This window comes from Ursus arctos, chromosome X (assembly GCF_023065955.2).
Source record: "Ursus arctos isolate Adak ecotype North America chromosome X, UrsArc2.0, whole genome shotgun sequence".
Lineage (NCBI taxonomy): Eukaryota > Metazoa > Chordata > Mammalia > Carnivora > Ursidae > Ursus > Ursus arctos.
The window spans coordinates 58,830,078-58,851,924 of record NC_079873.1 but is presented as its reverse complement, the minus strand read 5'-3'; the positions used below and the strand labels follow the sequence as shown (position 1 = coordinate 58,851,924).

The following is a 21,847-nucleotide window of genomic DNA, read 5'->3' as shown; positions in this document are numbered from 1 at the left end:
AACACTGGTGGTGGGGGGCGGAAGGAGAAAGACCTGTTCTATGTGAGGTGGGGAAAATCCATTTAGTGATCTCCAGCTAGTTGTCCGAAGTACCTATATAAGACTCAAAGAGTAGATTTATTTCTTGGCAATATGTAATCCAAATGTGATTGTTAACATTTTAATTTTATTTGATTTTATTCAGGCTAATGTATGCTAATTTTAAAGTGTTCTGATTAATGTTGCAAGTATTGCATATAGAGTGGTAACCAAATACTATAAATTTGTGTTGGGCACAATTTTAATATTTTATTTTAAATATTTGAGATACTTTCTGAAGTCTGTGTAACAAGTTTGACGGTAGGGAGCTGTCATCTCAAATTTTTCCTTTTTGCCCTCCAAAATTTATTATGAACATCTTCAGAAAAGATGAAAAATGTGTTCGGTGAACACCAGCATGCTCACCTCTTAGATTCTACAATTACCATTTTGCCTCAATTTGATTAAACTTTTTTTTGTAATTTTGATTAAACTTTTCCTTAAAAAAATTCTTATGTCTCTTCAAGTTCATGGAAATAATTTTTAAGCCAAGGGTACGAACAAAATAAAAATAAAGTCTTTCTGCTTACATCTACAATAAAACTGTAAAACACAGCAAATGTACAGAATCATAGTAAATAAATGGCTACTAAAATGGGTAAATGGTACTGTTATCATATTGCTTCTTTGCAGCATGGCATGTCTCCTCTCTCATGTGCTTTGTTAATGCCCTTACCCAAATTACTTTTTTCAAGCTGCTGCAAGATCTTGTTATAGCACATACCAATGCTTTTTTTTTTTCATTTGGTACAAACCGCATTTATATATTGTTTTCCTCTGTTCTTTGAGCTCCAGGCAACAAAAGTCGTACCACTTGCTGCCAATCTGGCACTGGAATTCTCCATTATAAGGTAGTCCTCTAGATGATCTAGACTGGTTTTTATGGTGAAATATAAATATGGTAAAAAATTTTATAGAAACTTCCTATACCCCTGAGTGTCCTTGCCCATATCCCAGAGGCAAAAAACCTGAATTGAGAGACGGCATGTGTTTAAGTACCACTTGGCCACCTACTTACTAGTTGTATAATGTTGATGGAGTCTCATCTTCAGGGCTCCCAGTTTCCTTACGTAGAGAATGAAAATGTCTGATTCCATGATCATTAATACCCTTTTTTTTTTTTTTAGCTGTGATGCTTCTGTGACTTGGCTAGTGTTGGAGTACTTGAACTGGCTGGCCAGCTATGCCACTTGGTTTTTATGTCTAAAGTATGTTGACATTTTGTTGAACTATGAGATGACAGATCAGGAGTCTCAAAATTCTTGTCAGTGAATATGGAACCCTTATATATGGTTCTGTACCAGTTCCAAAATGTGACCACTTTCTCTGGCCTTAGATTCCCTTTAAGGGAAAGGGAATCTTCTTGAGTATTTCATCACTATAGCAACACACAAAACTAGAAGGCTTTGATCTAAAGCAGCCATACTCAGTAAATATGGTTCAGAGTGGCTCAAAGATCTGGGGAGACTGGAATAGTCATTTCCTTTTAGGTATCTTAACTAGGGTGTGTATAAATGAATTTGTACTTCAATCCATTAATTTAAAAATTCTTTGGGTAAATTTGCTTGTACATGGAGTGTCCGTTTACTGTCATTAATGGGGTTTGAGGAAGGGGCAGAATAAATATGTATAAATATGTGTGAACTGCCATATTTAACTTGGAAGCCCATATTTGGGGATAAAGTATCTAATCTTAAATTAGATAGCAGTGGTGAAGGATGTTGTTAAGAGATTTTGAAGCCTGTTCTACTCATATTGAGAACATCATAGAACACTGGTTTGGTTTCACTGGACATCTTGTCTAGAGAGTAGAGTTGAATAAGTGATTTTTCATATACTACTGTTAGAACTTGTTTGATATTGATATAAAGGTCCTTATAATACGGGAATTCCTGATTAGGAATCTGGAAACCATACCTGGTGCTTTCCATACTGTACAAAGTGCTTTCAGGATTGCAACCCTGGCTTAGACCTGCTTCAGTAAGCCGCTGTCCTATGGTAAAGTTGACTAGCAAATTAGTAAAAAAAGGTCAAGGCAGTTGTATTTTAAGGTAGTAGTAGTAGTTGGTCTGCTACCTTGCATCTTGTATTTTCAGCAAAAGGATGACCTTTAGGCCACAGATTTGTTTAGCCCTTAAGGTGGGTATTGGTTTGACCCATATTTTCGTTTCATTTTTCTGCACTTGCCTAATCCTTCTGTGATACTGCTAGTGCTTGCTCTTATAAGACCTTAGGGAGACCAGATAAGCTAAAGAGGAGGGATAGGAGATGCCTATATCTCATTCTTCAGGTTAATGCTTCCTAGTTTTTTGTTGTTGAGGATTTCTCAGCAGTTCTGTTATCCTCATGAGCCCTGTCTTTCTTCTCAAGGACATTCAGAGTATGTGAAACCTGAGGACTGCAAGTAGCTGTAAGCAGCTTCACATTCAGCATATCTTTCTTTTTGAGAATATGGATAAGCTCCAAATAATCTTTAAAATGATGGCTTTCAGGCCACCTGGAAAAAAAAAAGGTAGTTTGGGGAGCTCATGATTGTGGGAATTCTGTCTTTAACTTTATGGACTTTAACTTCCTGCACCTCTACTTTTTAAAAAAGAACATGAGCCAGTTTTTATCAATTCCTACAGTGGTGGTTTTTTTTTTTTTTTTTGCATATACATATATATTTTAACATTACAGATGAGTTTGGCCTATTATTTCATTTATCCCTCAGAGTTAGGCTCCAGTGAGGTCTGTAAGGGCAAGCATATTTAATCCTCATTTCATAAAGAATGAGAGACACAAGACAATAAGTTACTTCCGTTCACATCTCAAAGATACTTAGCAGGAAAGATTGAACAAACCTATACCTTCTGATAAGCCGCCCTTGAAATTATTTCCACCTTCCTTCGGCAGACTGGTAGTTAAGTGTTGAAGATTCGTTGATGCATAGTACCAACTCAGTATGTGTCATAGCCCTGTTTTGGCAGGCCCAATTCTATTGTCACTGTCATTTCCTTGTTTTAAAAAGTTGAGGGTTGAGGCACATGGGTGGCTCAGTTGCTTAAGCCTCCGACTCTTGGTTTTGGTTCAGATCATGATCTCAGGGTCGTGAGAATGATCGAGCCCTGCATTGGGCTCCACACTGGGCGTGGAGTTTGCTGAAGATTGTCTCTCTCCTCTCCCTCTGTCCCTTCCCGCCCCGCCCCCCTCCCCCTGTTTGTGCACTCTCTCTCTCTTAAAAAAAAAATAAAGTTGAGGGTTTTTTAATTTGAAGAATCATAAATTTGTTGAAAGGTAGAAAAACAGAGACCCATGGGTCTGCGTAAGCAATTTACTGGTTTCCTAGCTTTCTGTGTCTCGTTTTTCCTTTTGCGTAGATTTGCTTAGCTGTTGTAGTAGCTGGTGTTTTATATGCCTGTAACCATTCTTGATTTCTCTGAATATCCTGAGACTCTGGTGGTGCCCCATTTATATAAGCTGTTCAAGAAATACCATGTGGATTGAATAGAAAACAGTTTTGTTTACCTTGGCAATGCTCTGGCAACTTACTGCTTGACATACAAGTTAAAAGAGGGGTATGCTATAAAACTAGAATGAGAGGCACTCTGATTGAGGTAGGTCACTCAGTTCTTAAAATGTGCTTTATAAAAGAAGCCTGAGGCAATGTGAAGAATTCTTTTTTTAATAATAATTTTTTTATGTTATGTTAGTCACCATACAGTATATCCCAAGTTTTTGATGTAAAGTTCCATGATTCATTACTTGCGTATAACACCCAGTGCACCATGCAATACATGAAGAATTCTTTTTTTTTTTTTTTTTTTTTTTTTACATGAAGAATTCTTAACCCATAGGGTCAGATCACATGGGAGCTTTTCTAAGTAACTTGATGGCTAACTTGGTTGAGAGAACTGTATTTCTACTATTTTCAACTCCTTGATTTCTTGAACCCCACTATATTTTATGATGAAAATACCAGGATATTAATAATACACTCTAGAGAAATGCTCATCAGTGGAGACTGAAGAATAAAGCAGAGTATGGGAATTTTGGTAATGATTCAGCTCTAAATTGCTCTTGGAGATGAGGAGAGGTGCAAGGAATGGAGCTGGAATGAAAAGAATTTGCATGTTGCTAGCCTCATAGCTAGGATATAGAGCACTAAATCTTTACCCCTCAATCTTCACCCCTCAATCCATCTGAAGAAAAGGGTAGATATGGTTTAATTTAACTACTAGTTGCTAATTTGGGACAGACTTTCCCAGTGTTCTGCATTTCAGTAACTTATTTTTCTTTGATCTCTTTTCCAGATCTTCCTCAGAGGAATAGGCTTGTTGCTCTGCGGTGTTAGTGACCCGTTCCCTTTGACGATCCCTAGGTGGAGATGGGGCATGAGGATCCTCCAGGGGAAAAGCTCACTACCACTGGGCAACAACCCTAGGCCAGGAGTTCTATCAAGATTCTTCCCTGGGCCCAGGGAGGAAGATGAAGTCTCAAAACAACCACCACCCATCAGAGGTGTGTAAGTTGTCTCTAAAAGCATAATTAATAGCTATTAATTTTGATCTTGTTTTATGTTGCACATAACTTTCCACTGAGATTGTTTCCATCATTATCAACCGTGTCTGCTTTGGTAAAAATAGCTTCCTAACTAACCTGGGAAGTAACTGGGTGTGAAATGGGTGAAAATGATGTGAAGAGAGTAGCAGTCTGCATGAGTTAGGATGTTTAGGGTGGGACTAGTGTGTGGTAGAGACTTACAGTTAAATTGTTCTTTCTTTTAGGAGAACATGGGCAACAACTGCCACATCTGTGACATTGATCATGGGCAGATCATCATTTTGGACCCTCTGGTCCCCAAAGTCAGTCTTGAGGCCTTGTTGGGGAATTTTGACAATCATTTCCATACTTCAAGATGGCTTAGGATGTCTTTGGGATAAAACACAAAACAAGCTGTTTGAGAAGATAAATAGGAGTTGTATCTTTTAATGCTGTCCTTGCTGATTAATGGAACCTGACCAGAAATAGCACAAAGTTTCTGTTGTCAGGTAAGATCTAAAGAACCAGGACCTTGTATATTCTAGGTTGGTGATAAGAGAAGCTGATTAGGGGGATGCAGGTTGGGAGATGGAGGTAACCATTCAGTGAGTAGTAAACCCCGATTATACAGATTTTGTAGAGATTATTTCACCAAAAGACTGAGTGTGATGGATGGTGTTTCCAGTGACTCACTGAGTGTTATTAGGCAAGACATTTTCCTGTGTTTGCCATAGTTTCCTATTCTTCTGAACAAAGAACTTGTATTAGTTTTATCTCTAAGGACTTAAAAACTTCAACTTTATATGTTTCTAAGCTTTGTACGGATAGTTTCTATAGCTCATTAATTTGAATCTTCCTATAACTCTTGCACAGTACTCAGTTAATACTTCTATATGGCATTTACATGGTTTTCTCTCATTTTTTATAGCTCCTGATTGTTCCCTTCTTATCTGCCAAATCACTGTCTCCTAAAAGCAGTGCAGAGCACAAGAAAGTGGAACATACATAACAAAGGAAGATCAACATGCCTGGCATGCTAGCATTTTAGAACAGCGGAATGCAGTAAGTTGTTGTTGGTGTAATCCTGTGAGGGTCACTTTAGAGCTCATAGCTGTTTGTTGTAGGTTTGTGTAGGATGAGGCATGATGGTCTAACATGGAGGGGGTACCCAGTGTGAGATCTGAGGATAACCAGTAACCTGTATTACCAGCTGGGTTCACTGAAGCAATTCAAAGATTTTACAGTCTGCATACCAGTTGTGTCCCAGTAATTGAGTCTCACCTTGTCTCTTCTTTATCTTCACTGTATAAATGCTTTGCCACTCGTAGAGGCCTAAACTGTAGAAGCCTAAAACAAAAAGAGTTGTTTGGGTTTTTTGTTTTTGTTTTTGTTTTGCTGAAAGGGTGGCTCTTTCTCACCTTCTCTTGTGAAAGAATCAGTCTGCAGTTAAGATTTAGTGTTAAAGGAAGCCCAGTCCATGAAGCTGCCATTATAGTTGTGAAGCATGTGAAAATGAAATTTTTTAAGGAATGGGAAAAAGTAAAGATATAAACTGAGGGGATTGACTAGGTGCTCTGTAAGGGCCCTTTATTATAATATTCATACATCTGTGGCATCTTGTTTGGCTCTATTGGAAATCCTTGTAAACAGTTGAAGCAGAATATTAAAGAGTACACATTCTGTGTTTAAATCTTCTGCCACCCATTAGGTGTATGGCCTTTGTCAGTCTCGAGTTTTTGGTTAGACTTGTAGGTGACGGTTAAATGAAATCATGTAAGTGTTTAGTACAGTGTTTGGCCCGTGGTAAGTAAAAGGTAACCCAAGAAGTTTTATAAGCTCATTTGACACAATACAGGTGACCACTAATACCATCTAGTGGCAGGCAGAATTGGCATGTTTTGGTTCTATGTAAGAAATTTGTAAGGTAAAAGTTTATTAATAGAAAACCTCTATATTGTTGGTGGTTGTTGTTACAATAATTATTATTGTTAGTAATATAAATAGTATTGGTACTAATAATAACTTATTGTAATTATTAATGCACTTTTTGGTTTTCTTTTGTTGTCCTTTTTTGTGACGCTTCTCATATGCCTTTTGTGCCCATTACTGTATCTTGTCTTTACTTCTTACCCTCTTCCTCTGAATGTCTGCCTTTGCTAGTCTCTTTCACTCATAAGTGTGTATTTCTTTGCTTGTCTATTTCTTTCTTGAATCTCTTTGATTGTCTTTCTCTATCTAAAGTGTGTCTTAGCCATCCATGATTCTCTTGCTAGTTTCTTCTCTGTGTATCTTTGTCTCATTTTGCTTTTTGTTCCTAAGAGTGGTCTGTGCCTTGTCTTAGATGTCTTTCTAGTTTTTTCTTCATTTTGTTACTGATTCTCTTTGCTCTCCTAGATCTGGCTCTTCTTTCAGTGTTCTTCCCTTTGTGTCTCTGTGTCACATGCTGTGTGCTTTTTGTTCATTTCTTGTTCTGCCTATACCTCTCTTCTTTTACTGTTGTGTGAACTCTGATTGTTCGTCTTCCCTTCCCCTTCTTGTTGGTTTGACATTTCACTTTTTTCTCATTCTGGATTCCCTTCTGCTTTTTCTACTCAATATCTCACATTTCTCTTTTCTATATGCTTTTTCTGCCTCTGTTGGGCCGTTTTCTCTCTCTTTTTTTCCTGCTAAGTGTCTCTTTGTTCGTTGTGGTTTTCTGTCTCAACATTCACCTCTGTTCTTTGTGATCTTCCATTTTCAGCATTCATCTCTGTTCTCTTGTTTCTTCTCTGCTTTTCCCCTTCTGCTTACCTTTGAGTATTTCAGCTTTTTTATGTGTCTGTGTTCCCCCTCTTTGACTTTCTGCAGTCCTCTCTCCTTGCATATTTTTGTGCATCTGTGTGGTCATGTGTGTGTGTTTGTGACAGAGGGGTTTCTTAACCCCTTCCTAATAGGTACAGAGCGCCAGCTATCAAAATAAGCATTGCAGAGCTGTTCATTATGCCAGGACACCCTGTGAGATGATCCAAGACCTATGATGGACAGAAGGTGGAAGGCCCATAATGAATAGAGGGCCCAAAGTAAAAGACAGATGATTTGAGACTTGAGACCTGAAGGCAAACATGGAAAACCTGTGTTTCAAGATTGATGGAATCCTCAGGCTTGAGACCATCAAAGCCGTGACAGCTATGATATAAAAAGGTGGCCCCTGTTGGATAGAAGACCTGACTGAGTTGGATGGAAAGTTGAAATCTTGAGTTAGATAGAAGTCCAAAGACCCACAGTGGGAAGGCCCCAGACACGCATAAAGACCCAGGACTCCTGCCTGTCTAGGTGGACGGAAGGCTGAAGAGAGAAAGGTGTCTTAAGACTAAATTAGATGGGAAGCTGGAAGCCCATGACACAGAATCCAGGAAGGATAGAAGCCCCAAGACCAAAGATGAGAACACTAAACCCCAGCTTTTTTCTCTTGCCATCCTCCCTACCCTTGGATATGTTCAGTTCTCCCTTTCCACTTCTTATGTTTTTATTTAAGCCCACTTCTTTTGAGGAGCCCTTTTTGATGTTGCTATTACTTTAAGAAACGTATCTTTAGGTTGACAGTATTATGCTTGGGCCAGTCTTAAGCCAATTTTTATCACGGTTTTAATCCATTTATTAAGTGTTTATTTTTTAAATTTCCATTTCTCTTCACCTCCACTCCTTGAGAGACACATATAGGTAACATTATATATCAGTCCTCCCTTTTCTTTAGAAGCTCTAGCCTGATGAGCAAAGGCAAGCATCAGGCTGTTGGGGGGAAAAGGTGCCAGGCTATCTAGAGGAAATGTGAAGAGATGTTCCAGGCCAGTGAGAAGAATTAGACAAGAAATACCCAGATGTACCAGCCTGTTGAGAAGCACCAGCCTGCAACACCTTCTTCTTTGAGCTTGGGTGAGCAGGATTCTTGGGGTTTGGGATTCCTAGTGATGGTTACAATGAAATGATTGGGCCTGGGATGGAGTGAGGCCCCAAGGAGACAGTTTGAACTCCCTGCTTATAGTAGTGGCCTAATAATTTGGTAGATTGTGACAACACTGCTCCTGGGTTTAATACCCACCTCTAGGCTTAAAGGTGAGAAAACTTGGGAATATTTAGCAGGATTAATCCTTTCCTTGATTTTTCCCCCTTACCACGTGGGAAGATAATTTAAATAACAGAATATATGTGAAAGCACTGTAAAGCACAGAAAAAACAAGGCATTCTCATTAATAGTATATCGGCAGCCATGCACAGCTAACATTTAAAGTGCACTGTCAATAGTGAGGAATTATGTAACTTAGGAGTCATCACGCCCTTTCCATAAAGGGTCAGATGGTAAATATTTTAGGTTTTGTGGGCCGTGTGGTCTCTGACATATTTTTTTCTTTTACAACCCTTTAAAAAGGAAAAACTATTCTTAGCTTGTGAACTGAGTAAATTTGGTCTGGGGGCCATAGTTATCACCCCTGATGTAAATACCAGGGACTGTGTGCTGAATTATATTATTTCTGCGTACCTGTCCCTGTGCACTAAGGATGCAGTATTTATTTATGATCACATCCAGGTGACTTGAAGAAAAATAAGTGAATGTGCTTTGTAAACTATAAAGCACTTAAAGGTTTATGAGTTTCAGAGTTGATGAATGAATATTGATTACATATTATCTACATTCTGCTGTACTAGACACTGTAGATACAAAGATGAAAAGGAGCCTGAATAAAGTACATTGTCAAAAGTATTTAATATTATGCAGATATTAACAATTGTTTGATAAATGAATAACTCCTGTATTTGTGGCTATCGTGTTTCTGCTGCTCTGGTAATTTTAAGTAAAAATACAGTATTCCAGGTAGCAGAGAAGCAAACACATGGAAACTGCTTTGAAACCATAAAATATACTGCAAACACAGGGGATTAAGCTATTGTGAGCACTTAAAATGTGCCGGATACCATACTAGGTGCTACAAATGTCAATGGGAAAAGACATGTTCTCGTTATGGAATTAAAAATTTCAGATGATAAGGTGCGTATTAAAGTGCCTTATAAACTAGAGTACTATATAGATACCAGGGGGTTACATGTTTATGAATGGATGAATATTAATTGCCTTTTATGGGCCATGTACTGTTTGGGTACTGTGAAATCTAAGATAATTCTCCCATGTAATAAGAGGGAGGATTATGTCCTAAACTATTTAGATGTAAGGAATTAGCTATTGCTTGTTTTAATCAAGACTTTACTGGTCATGTCAAATTAGATGATCACCAGTATATTTTCCCAGGTGACAGGAAAATGTAATGATTGAGATTGCCCTTGCACTTTCTAAAGTGCTATATAAATATATTAGCTGTTTTCTGTGTGAATAAAACTTTCTGTGAGGTAGGCATTTTCTCTACAACATTCTCATTGTGTGCTTGACATCCACTATGGTGAAGGTAGTATAAATAGTTATACAAACTGAGGGTTTAAATACTTGTTGAATGAATGAATATCATCAGTTGCTCACTAGGTAAACTCACTATTATAGGCACTAAAGAGATACACAGACTTATCATTTCATTGTGCTTATAGCTGAGAATAAGGCAATACATGTGTAGTATTTTGGGAACTCTAAAGCACCATGTAAATGTAACTACTTATTTTCTAATTTGCTGCTGAGTACCAGGCTTATAAAATTATATCACAGTCATTATATTATATCATTATATCAAATTATATCACTGTTGAACACTCTGAATATAATATATAAAGGATTAAATATCTGATAAATGTAAAACTGGATAATAATTGTCTCTTATATGCCAATCTCCTTGCTAGGCATTGGGGATGTGAAGCTAAACCATCTTTATTGTGTCCTGGGTAACAGCAGATAATGTATAAAATCAGTTTATAAGTTTTACGCTGCCATACATGTAAAAACAATATCTGCTGAGCGAACATTGATTATTTACGCTCTTTTATCCCCAGAGATAGCAAGTGGGGATGCAAAAATTCATTATCAGAAGTCTGTGCAAATTTAAGGAAATAACTTGGCTTAATGAATGATTACTGGCTACTTTCTATGAGGCTCTGAACTGTGCATGCCCTAGGATATGAAAATGATTTTATCCTTATGCGGTGTTCATTGAAGGAAATAAGGAAGATCCAGACTAAAAGTTACTTAAGCACTGCAAAGCTTATTTAATAAAAACGTGGGGGAAAATGAAATTCTGCCAGGCAGTATGCTAAATGCTGACCTCTGTGGAAATATAAAATCCGAATCAGAGGTGTACTTGCTCCCTGGCCTGGCTGAAGAGATGGCAAATATTTTTAAGAATCAAGGTGTTAGAGTTCTCTATCAGTCTTTAAAATGCTGAATGCTGAAGGTGGAGGTGAATTTGATCCACCCTGGCCTGGCTTGAGTCATTAAAAGAGTAAAAATAAATGGCTCTTGTTTGCTTTTAGATTCATTTGATAAATAGAACATCTTTTATGTGGAATACATCATTCTAGGTCCTAAGAGAAGTGAAATGGGCCATGTCTAAAGGGCATTAGAATACAGATTATAGATGAAGATAAGAAAATACCATTGAGTTTTGAGCAAATATTTGAGTGCCCATTCTCTGGAAGGTATTATGCTAGATAAATTAGTTGAGTGGGTCTGGTCCAGAAAACGCACATTTACATGCCTTGGAGATTAAAAAAATAGAAAAGGCATGGTTCTTTTAATATTAAATGAAGACATTATTCCTGGTTCTAGAAAGTCCCAGTGTCACTTGCTCATTGACTAGTTTGAAGCCTGATACAAGGGCGCTTAGGGCTTGTCCTTTAATTCATTACTTTAATACTCTGTTTTTATTATAGATGAATGATTTAAGATGAGATGAAATAACTGGTTTTAAAAATACTTGCTCATTGTCCTGGCTTAGAGTCAGGAAGCCACTTGAGCAACAGATTTTTTTTCTGTTTTCCGTATTTTGTAAAAATTTATAAAAATTTATTTACCCTGAATAAAGTACTGTTCTCAAATGCTGAGAATTTAAAAGTCCTAGAGCAAAATGTAATTTAATCTCTCTAGTTTATGGTGGAAACACAAGAACAAATTTAATAAGCGTTCTTTTATTAGTTGAAAAAACATTACTGAGCAGCTGTGATATTAAGACACTGAGAACAAGTGACCATCTTCTCTTCAGCATGTTTCGTAGAGTGGGAATAAGAGAAGGCTTTCTATTCATTCGTACTAACATTGAAGATGATGTTAAATTGGAACAGATCTGGTGTAAAATGCACTTAGTTTACCTTGGAGATGCAATAAAACAAAACAAAAAAATGGAATGAAATTCTACCTTAAATGGAAGTGTCTGTATCAAGGTATTCTGCTAATTGCTAGACAGAAAACAAAAAAGATCATGACTGAAAGAAACTTGCTTTTTTATTAGCTTGGAGACTAGAATATAAGAAGTTACTGTTCATTTCTTTTTTTTTTTTTTTTAAAGATTTTATTTATTTATTTGACAGAGATAGAGACAGCCAGTGAGAGAGGGAACACAAGCAGGGGGAGCGGGAGAGAAAGAAGCAGGCTCATAGTGGAGGAGCCTGATGTGGGGCTCGATCCCGTAACGCCGGGATCACGCCCTGAGCCGAAGGCAGACGCTTAACTGCTGTGCCACCCAGGCGCCCCTGCTGTTCATTTCTTGACTTACGCATTCTACAAGTACATTTTAGTGCCTATTGCATAAGGCTTTTTGCTATGTTCCCAGTTTGCCCCAGAGACATGGAAAGTGAATGCTTTCCTAGAGAACTTCTAAAACTTTCCTTTTGGCTTGTTTTCTGATTAGGGGCATGGCTTAGTCCCTTAATAATGTTGTGGGTTTTAATTCCTGTTCTTTTACCACTCTGGCCACTACAATAAGCAGGGTTTTCTACTGAGCTAGCTCTTTAAGTGTGAGGAAGTTTCCTTAGAGCAGACAATTTATTTTTCCCGGCCCATCTCTCAGGAAAAATGGCTGTGACCACTGCTGGGCAGAAGGAGGGATGACAACTAATTTCCAAACCCCAGTCTCATTGGTACCAGCCTTGGGGAAACACTCCTACTCAAGCCACAGTTGGTTTTGAAACGCATTTATCAGTTTTATCTGCTTTTAATTCTTTATTTTATATTCTGATGAATATACACTGCCTAAATAGATCTCTTTGAAGAACAATCTTCAGATGGTACATAACATAATGGGAGAGACATGATTTCTCTTGCAACAGCTTTTCAACTTAACCTTTAAAAATCTCACCATCAAAACATGTCAAGAAAGGATCTCTTATAGTGGAATTATGTCAGTGACTAAAAATAGCTTAATTTTACCATGTTTAAATTTTAAAAATAATAGAAATTGGAAGTAATTGGCAAAAACTGGAGGTAAACAATAAAAAAAAAAATCCTCAATCCAGGGCCCAACTGGGTTTGACCTTTTCTATTTTTAAATCACTCACAGAGGGTGGGATTAGGAGGAAGAGTGAAAGAGAAGGTCAAACCAGTTTCTAAGGGCAGCCTGCTTGTGTTTTGGATTGGTTTTAAGAGCATTACTACCTCCAAATCTAACTAAGGGATTGCTTTTTTTAGTTTAATGCAATTCCAATAACTGGTCATTGTTGAGATGAAGACACAGTAGTTTGTCTCCACTCTCTTCTATACGTTTTTGAGAAAAATTTTGGACTAAATGTCAACTAAATACTAACGTTTGGCTTTTAATATGTGGTATCAGCTGGATTCTGTAACACTCCTGTTTTCAGATTGGGGTCGGGGAGTACCTTATTGGAAATTGGAAAGGAGAAAGTAACTAAAAGCCTTCCTTTCACAGTTTCTGGCATCCTAAGACAACCGCTACTGATAAGAATAAGAACATGCTGTCATCTGATTTTTATGGCATAAGTGAAATTGTGAACAAATCCATTCTTAAAGAAAATGGCTTCGTCTCTACCTTTCTACCTAAAGGGGAATCTCTGCCAAATACTTGATAAATGGGAAGATATATTTGGACTTGTGAACTGATGTGAAATGCAGAATTTTTGAGCTTTGAAGATTGAAAAATCTTGCTCAGCATGGATGACCACAAAAACAGTCTAAAGCCATCTACATGTCACAACTGAGACAATTTGGGGAATGTTGTCTAATGTCAAATAAAATGTACTGTTTTGAAAGTTTTGTATTTTGATGTGACAAGTTCTACCTCAGTGTTCCTAGGTACACTATTAATCTTTCTCTCTCTCTCTCTCTCTCTCTTTTTTTTTTTTTTACTGCCTTCACCCACCTTGGATAAATGGTTTGAGGTCTCATTTCTTTATTCCTTCAGTTGTTTTGGCCAGGGATACTGAGAAGTACAAACCCAATAGAAAAAAGTGAGAAGCAAAAAACTATTGAGGTATGGGGGTGGTATAGGAGTAAGACATAACAAAAGTTTTTGTAAGGAGGTGGGAAGTAGAACGTATTCAGGCAGGAAATCACTGTAATTAAAAAATCCTGACTAGGTGAATGGATCTTTGGTGTTCTAGAATTCTGAATGGTTAAATACCTGAATACTAGATTGGTGACTTCATGGGTATATGACTCCTTGCAGTGCTTATAGGGAGGAGTTTCTACTCCTTTTTTGACAATTAAACCAACAGTGTCTTTGAAGAAAGTCTTAAGTCATTATGGGCTATGTGACTTCAGGACATGTACTTATAATACTGATGCTTGGGGAACTCATAATAACCTTGTTAATAAAGGGTAGGGTGTCAGGTGATAAAATTGACCCATATCATGGTGTGTTGCTTTTGAAAGGGAATGGAACTAAGTAGCCCTTACTGTTTATTTTCATTTCTCTGCAACACTATGTTGCGTGGGACAGGGAAAATTTGGTGGGGGGAAAAGTGGAGAGGGTACCAAACAGTTCTTGCTGAGGTTATTCTTGGCTGTCTAATGAGGCTCTGTCTCCGTTGGCAGCTCTGATTCCCTCATGGGCTGATTTACCAGTCTCCTTGTCATTTTGTTCTGCTTACTCCTGGGTTTGTGGTATCACTGGTGCTCAAAATTCTCAGTTACAGTCCTCTGATGGAGAGGAAGTGAAAAGCACCATGTCCTCTGCTTTAATGAGGAAGGGTTGGATATGGCAGTTTTAAAGGGGCAGCAGGAATATTTAGAAAATATGAAAACATATTGTAGTATTTTCCAGCTTTTGTATATTCTATGGAATAAGGATGAGGTGGTCACTGTGTGCTCCTCGTCATGTTTTGTTCTAGGCCAAAGCCACACCACAGATTAATTTGTGCCTCCTGTCCGGTTACTCTTACCCTTGGTTATGAGAAGTTTTCTTCAGTCATTTCTTTGGAAAAGGTAATGTTACTGGGACTAGTAGACATCGGTAACCTACCATTTCAAATAGAGAATTTTATAATTTAAGTTGGGTCTAAAATTGAGCCAGCCGTTCTGTTCACAATGATTAGGCATAACAATTGCTAGTTAATAGGTGCAACTTTTATAAAAAAAAAAAAAACATGAAGGGGGGCCAGGAATAGCAACTGAAGGATCTTGAGACCATTCCTAGGGATTATGCCAAATGATGGAGCATCATGACAGTTATATGGTAAATGGGGAAACCTATGAACAGGTCCCATATCTTTATTTTTTATTTTTATTTTTTCAAAAAGATTTTTATTTATTTATGTGACAGAGACAGCCAGCGAGAGAGGGAACACAAGCAGGGGGAGTGGGAGAGGAAGAAGCAGGCTCCCAGAGGAGAAGCCCGATGTGGGGCTCGATCCCATAACGCTGGGGTCACGCCTTGAGCCGAAGGCAGATGCTCAACGACTGCACCACCCGGGCGCCCCAGGTCCCATATCTTTAATCTCTTAACTATATTGCTTCCCTTGACTTGATAAAGGTGATCTCTTTTTAGAAGAATAATATGAGTGGGGTGCCTGGGCAGCTCAGTTGGGCGTCTGCCTTTGGCTCAGGTTGTGATCGCACAGTCCTGGGATCAAGCCCCGCATCGGGCTCCCTCCTCAGCAGGGAGTCTGCTTCTCCCCCTCCTTACTGTTTGTGCTCTATCTCTGTCTCAAATAAGTAAATAAAATGTTAAAAAAATAATACGAGTATAGTTGACCCACAATGTTACATTAGTTCCTGGTGTACAACATAGTGATTCAACTTCTCTATACATTATGTTATGATCATCACAAGTGTAACTACCATCTAACACCATACAATGTCATTAACAATACTATTAACTTCCTTACTCCTCTGATCTACTTCCATAATGAACCCTGTATCTCCCACTTCCTTTAACCTGTTTTGCCCAACCTCCTACCCCCCACCCTATGGCCACCATCACTTTGTTCTCTGTAGGTCTGGTCCTGCTTTTTGTTTATTCATTTGTGTTTTGTTTTTTTAGATTCCACATGACTGAATCCATATGGTATTTGTCTTTCTCTGCTTGACTTAATTCACTTGGATAATACCCTCTAGGTCCATCCGTGTTGTCACAAATAGCAAGATCTCATCATTTTTATTGCTGCTCAATATTCCATTGTATACGTATGCCACATCTTCCTTACCCATTTGTCTATTGATAGGTACTTAGGTTGCTTCCATATCTTGGATAAAGGTAATTTTAAAAATTTTATTTAAATTCAGTTTAATTAGCATACACTGTATTACTAGTTTCAGAGGTAGAATTTAGTGATTCATCAGTTGCATACAACACCCAGTGCTCATTACTTCATGTGCCCTCCTTAATGCCCATCACCCAATTGCCCCATTACCCCACCCACCACCTCCCCTCCAGCAACCCTCAGTTTGTTTCCTATTGTCTTGTGATATCCCTCCCCTCTGTTTTCATCTTAATTTTCCTTCCCTTCCCCTATGTTCATCTGTTTTGTTTCTTAAATTACACATATGAATGAAACCATATGATAATTGTCTTTCTCTGATTGACTTACTTTACTCAGCATAATACCCTCCAGTTCCATCCACATCGTTGCAAATGGCAAGATTTCATTGTTTTTGATGGCTGACTAAAACTTCATTGTGTGTGTGTGTGTGTGTGTGTGTGTGTGTGTATAATCCATCTATCGATGGACATCTGGGCTCTTTCCATATTTTGGCTATTGTGGACATTGCTGCTATAAACATTGGGGTGAATGTGCCCCTTTGAATCACTGTGTCCTTTGGATAAATACCTAGTAGTACAATTGCTGGGTCATAGAGTAGTTCTATTTTTAACTTTTTGAGGAACTTCCATACTGTTTTCCAGAGTGGCTGCACCTGTTTGCATTCCTACCAATAGTGTAAGAGGATTCCCCTTTCTCCACACCCTAGCCAACATCTGTTGTTTCCTGGGTTTTTAATGTTAGCCATGCTGAGGTGTTATCTTACCGTGGATTTGATTTGTATTTCTCTGCTGATGAGTGATGTTCAGCATTTTTTTAATGTGTCTGTTGGCTATTTGTATGTCTTTGGAGACATGAAAGTCTTCTGCCCATTACTTGACTGTTTGTTGTTGTTTGTTTCTTTTGTTTTTTGGGGTGTTGAGCTTGGTAAGTTCTTTAAGGTTTTGGATACTAGCCATTTATCTGATAAGACATTTGTAAGTATCTTCTCCTATTCTGTAGGTTGCCTTTTAATAATAAAGATAATTTTTAAGGGGTTTTATTGCCACCAGTTCTTGGGTTTGCTACAGTTTTTCTCCCAGTACCAGCATTCCTAATGGTGATGTTCCATTTACCCACTCTGATTTCTTTTCCACTTGTACTCTAGATCAAAATCATAACTTCTCTAGAGTGACAGAGTGATGAAAGTTTTCATCACTTGAATGCACAAGGAAAGATCAAAGGAATAGGGGAATATAGAATAGGGTAGGAAAGAAGTTGAATTTAGGCAGACTTGCAGATAGCTAATTACTTAATTAGAACCTGTAATTTCTGTGGGGAACTCAGTGATGAGGAAGCAAATTTGCAGATAGAATGAAAAAACCTTATTTCTCTGGAAGAAAAATAAATGGAAGAGGAATGTTAAAGGTAGGATGGATTTTGAGGGCCTCACTTTTTAATTATACAAGAAACAATTGGATCTATCTCCCCAGACCTGGAATAAATCCCATCCCCTTTTCCTTTTAGAGTCTTTAAACAGTCAGTGATTCAGAAAATATCCCTGGGGATGCCATCCACGTTTTGAGAATAGAGGAAGAGATGTGGAATCCATTTATGATGGTGAGCTATTGTGCCCTCCCATTCCCATGGGACATTTGGCAATAATGCTGGAGGTTAAGAAACTGCTGTTTTATGACTGCAGTTAGAATCATTTTCATAGTGTGGTGGTTTTATTCCCTCACTCCAATTAAATTCCTTTGGATTTTGTGCAGGAGGGTGTTAGCCATGTAATTCTCAGAGTAATCAGCATTGTGTATATAAATGCACATAATAAAGATGAGGCACCTGAAGCCCAGAGAACATGACTTGCTCAATGTCATAAACATAGCTGATGTGAACCAACCCAGATCTAAGATCACTTGATGTCTAAATTAGTCCTTTTCTCACCTATATTCCCTATAGCCTCTTTTATGAGAAGGGAAACATTTTTTATGAGAAGAGTTTGGATTGTGAATAGTTGGGAATAGCTCTCCCTAATTATAACTAACCTTCAGCAGAGTACTTCATGTCATTATGTTCATGGAGAAAGTCTTACACACTACCTAAAGGCAGGATTATAGTAATTGTACATCATTCTTGGGAATCATTGCCTGAGTTTATATTTTGCTGTTGCCGCGTACTATGATATCATTAAATCTCTGCTTTTGTTTCCTCAATAAGATTGAGATGATGACAGTACCTATCTCATAGAATGTAGTCAGTTTTAAATTCGAAAATGCATGTAAGTACAGCAGTGTTTGTCACATAGTAAGCAAACAAATGCTAAGTATAATAATAATTTAACTATATGGTTGAAGTGGGTATGACCACTTTTTGATAATTCACAAGGATTCATTATAAGTGAATTCTTATTGGGATTGGGGGTTGAAAGACATGCCGAGGATTTTCCAAAGAATGGGCCAAAAAGCCTTCAAGAAACCACAGTTTGCCCATGATCTTAGCTATTTTTATGCACATGGTCATCTTGGACCTGTGAGGAAGAGCTTGCCATTTTTTACTGTGTGTAAAAACATTGTTCCAAGGGGACAGATACTAAGAGAATTGTGAGAAATGTGTTTCTGTAAAGGACAGGATTTGAAACTCAATTTTTAACTTTTGAAGGGACCTCCACGCTGTTTTCCAAAGTGGCTGTACCAACTTGTATTCCCACCAACAGTGTAAGAGGGATCCCCTTTCTCCACATCCTCTCCAACATTTGTTGTTTCCTGCCTTGTCAATTTTTGCATAAGGTGGTATCTCAAGGTGGTTTTGACTTGAATTTCCCTGATGGCTAATGATTTTGAACATTTTTTCATGTGTCTGTTAGCCATTTGTATGGCTTCATTGGAAAAGTGTCTGTTCATATCTTCTGCCCATTTTATGATTTGTTTATTTGTTTCTCGTGTATTGCGTTTGAGAAGTTCTTTGTAGATCTTGGATACCAGTCCTTTATCTGTAGTGTCATTTGCAAATATATTCTCCCATTCCGTGGGCTGCCTCTTAGTTTTTCTGACTGTTTCCTTGGCTGAGCAGAAACTTTTTATCTTGATGAAGTCCCACAAGTTCATTTTTGCTTTTTTTTTTTCTCTTGCCTTTGGAGATGTGTCATGAAAAAAGTTGCTGTGGCCGATGTCAAAGAGGTTGCAGCCTATGTTCTCCTCTATGATTTTGATGGATTCCTGTCTCACATTGAGGTCTTTCATCCATTTGGAGTTTATCTTTGTGTATGATGTGAGAGAGTGGTCAAGTTTCATTCTTTTGCATGTAGCTGTCCAATTTTCCCACACCCTTTATTGAAAAGACTGTCTTTTTTTCCACTGGATGTGTTTTCCTGCTTTGTCAAAGATTAGTTGACCATAGAGTCGAGGGTCCATTTCTGGAGTCTGTATTCTGTTCCATTGGTCTATGTGTCTGTTTTTGTGCCAGTACCATGCTATCCTGGTGATCACAGCTTTGTAATGTAGCTTGAAATCCGGCAACGTGATGCCCCCAGCTTTGTTTTTCTTTTTCAACAATTCCTTGGTGAGTCAGGGTCTTTTCTGGTTCCACACAAATTTTAGGATTGTTTGTTTCAGCTCTTTGAAAAATGTCATTGGTATTTTGATTGGGATGGCGTTGAAAGTGTAGATTGCTCTGGGTAGCATAGACATTTTAACTATTTTTATTCTTCCAATCCTTGGGCATGGAATGTTTTCCCATCTTTTTGTGTCTTCTTCAATGTCTTTCATCAGTGCTCTGTAGTTTCTAGAGTATAGATCCTTTACCTCTCTGGTTAAGTTTGAGAATTAAGTTATTCTGGAACTCCAAGATGTGGTGAAAGGTATAGAAGTGGTTTTAGCTATCTTGTCTAAACTAAACTAAGCTATTGCCTTCAAAGGGAAGAGAATAAAGAATATAGCTGCCACTGACTAATATTGCCTGAACCACACTATGATGGAGGAGACCTTCTTTAAAAGGTACTACCTATTTCTTGATACAGCAACTGACATTATTTTTGAGTTAGAACCCAAAACACCCATAAGGACAAGGGCTCTGGCCATGGGCACCTAAGGGTTGAGAAACAAGACATGAGATAAGGGACTTAATTGAACTATTGCCAAATAGAAATTACCACTGATTATGATAGATGGCAAGTTGGCTTTGGAGAAAACTCAGGATAAATAGTAAATCCTGCCATTTTTAGCAAAAGAGAGTGTGCTGGAATTCTACAATGTTGACAGAAAATAGCTCTAGTAACAACAACCCCATTAGGCACTCGATTGATTACCAGCATCCAAAGGTACAATAGTCATAACATTAGCTATTCTGAAAAGACTAAGAAGAAGTCAAAGCAAAGTTCTAACCATGATTTCCCTTCCATATCTAATCTGGAATCAGAGGTCCCTTTATTTCTTCCCTTCTATTTCTTGTCCTTTCCCTGCATTGCTAAGGAGAGGATAATGGCCAGAAGAAAGTCTGGATGATCTATAAATAGACCCTAGATTAAGCAGTGAATAAATACACCATGTGGAAATAAGAAATAGAATAGCCAATATGATTATGTTTCCAGTCAATATCATGATTATGCTAAGTCAGGCACTTGTCCCATTTTATGCCATTCTTAATTGAGCCAGAAAAACAGTGCTCAGTTCCTTCTTTTGAATGCCAATCCCTGAGTATTTTTTCCTCCATCAGGTTACTTTTTGATTGATCGTTTTTGTTTTTTGTCTTTACCTTCCCATCTTTGGAATAAGGCATGCTGGAGGAATGGCCAGTGTTAGAGGAAATAAGCCTGTAAAGGGAGTTACAGAAGTGACAGCAGGCTTTAGGATAGCAAGCCACAGAAGGACCCTGTTATCAAGCAAGGACTCCCATATTCTAGAAGCCCAAAACATTTTAATTTGGTGGGGGAGGAGAGTGCACAGTTATCTGATAGGCTGATTAACCAGATACCAATGCCATTTAGTTGCCTCTATAACCCTTGCTTATATTCTGATCCTTTCTCACCTTAGTATTTACAGATTTACCTTGCCAAGTTCTGCCTGTTCATTTCCTAATATCTCTGGAACACCATAATCTCACTTTTATAGAGCTAGCCTTGCGTACAGATAGAGATATATAGTGCCTATGTGGTGTGACTTCAAGGTACAAGAAGGCCTCATTTCTCAAGCCTATATTTCCCCTTCTTGGTAGCTGATGTCTGAAATCCCATTATTTACAGATGAGTCTTTGATTCTTTAATATGTGACAAAACAAGGACTATGTTTATTTTGTTTTTGTACCTGCATACAATCTAACAACAGTGTCTTGTGCATAGGTGATGCTCAACAAATATCTGTTGAATTTGACCTAAACTTCAGAATACACTAGGAGAGAAAACATTTTCATACATAAGGCAAGCTCAGTGTATAATAAATACATCACAGTTTCTTTCTCCCAACCCATAAAGATAGTATTAAACAATTTTGGCACTTATTCCTGCTAAGCTTAGTCCCTAGAGACTGCCCACAAATATACAATCGTCCCTTCTTGCTTGAAATGTGGCTGCCTAGCTAGACTACATTTCCCAGCCTCCTTTGCGCTTACATGTATGCAGATGATTGTTACAACCCCTGAAATGTGAGTGGAAGTA

The 21,847-nt window shown here is 38.0% G+C and overlaps 1 long non-coding RNA gene across 6 annotated transcripts in view; it reads left to right on the top strand.

Annotated features, from left to right (window-relative positions):
• LOC113246583 (uncharacterized) overlaps nucleotides 1-13,770 on the top strand; it is a 36,871-nt gene extending 23,101 nt beyond the window's left edge. For 2 of the 6 annotated variants that reach the window (XR_008959375.1, XR_006408354.3), the window contains exons 3-7: nucleotides 1,206-1,286; nucleotides 4,371-4,578; nucleotides 4,845-5,108; nucleotides 5,528-5,661; nucleotides 6,760-13,770. This is a non-coding gene — a long non-coding RNA (uncharacterized LOC113246583). The remainder of the gene's footprint in view (nucleotides 1-1,205; nucleotides 1,287-4,370; nucleotides 4,579-4,844; nucleotides 5,109-5,527; nucleotides 5,662-6,759) is intronic. The other 4 variants (XR_006408353.3, XR_007188328.2, XR_006408355.3 and 1 more) reach the window with 4 other exon arrangements.
• The last annotated feature ends 8,077 nt before the right edge of the window (nucleotides 13,771-21,847 follow it).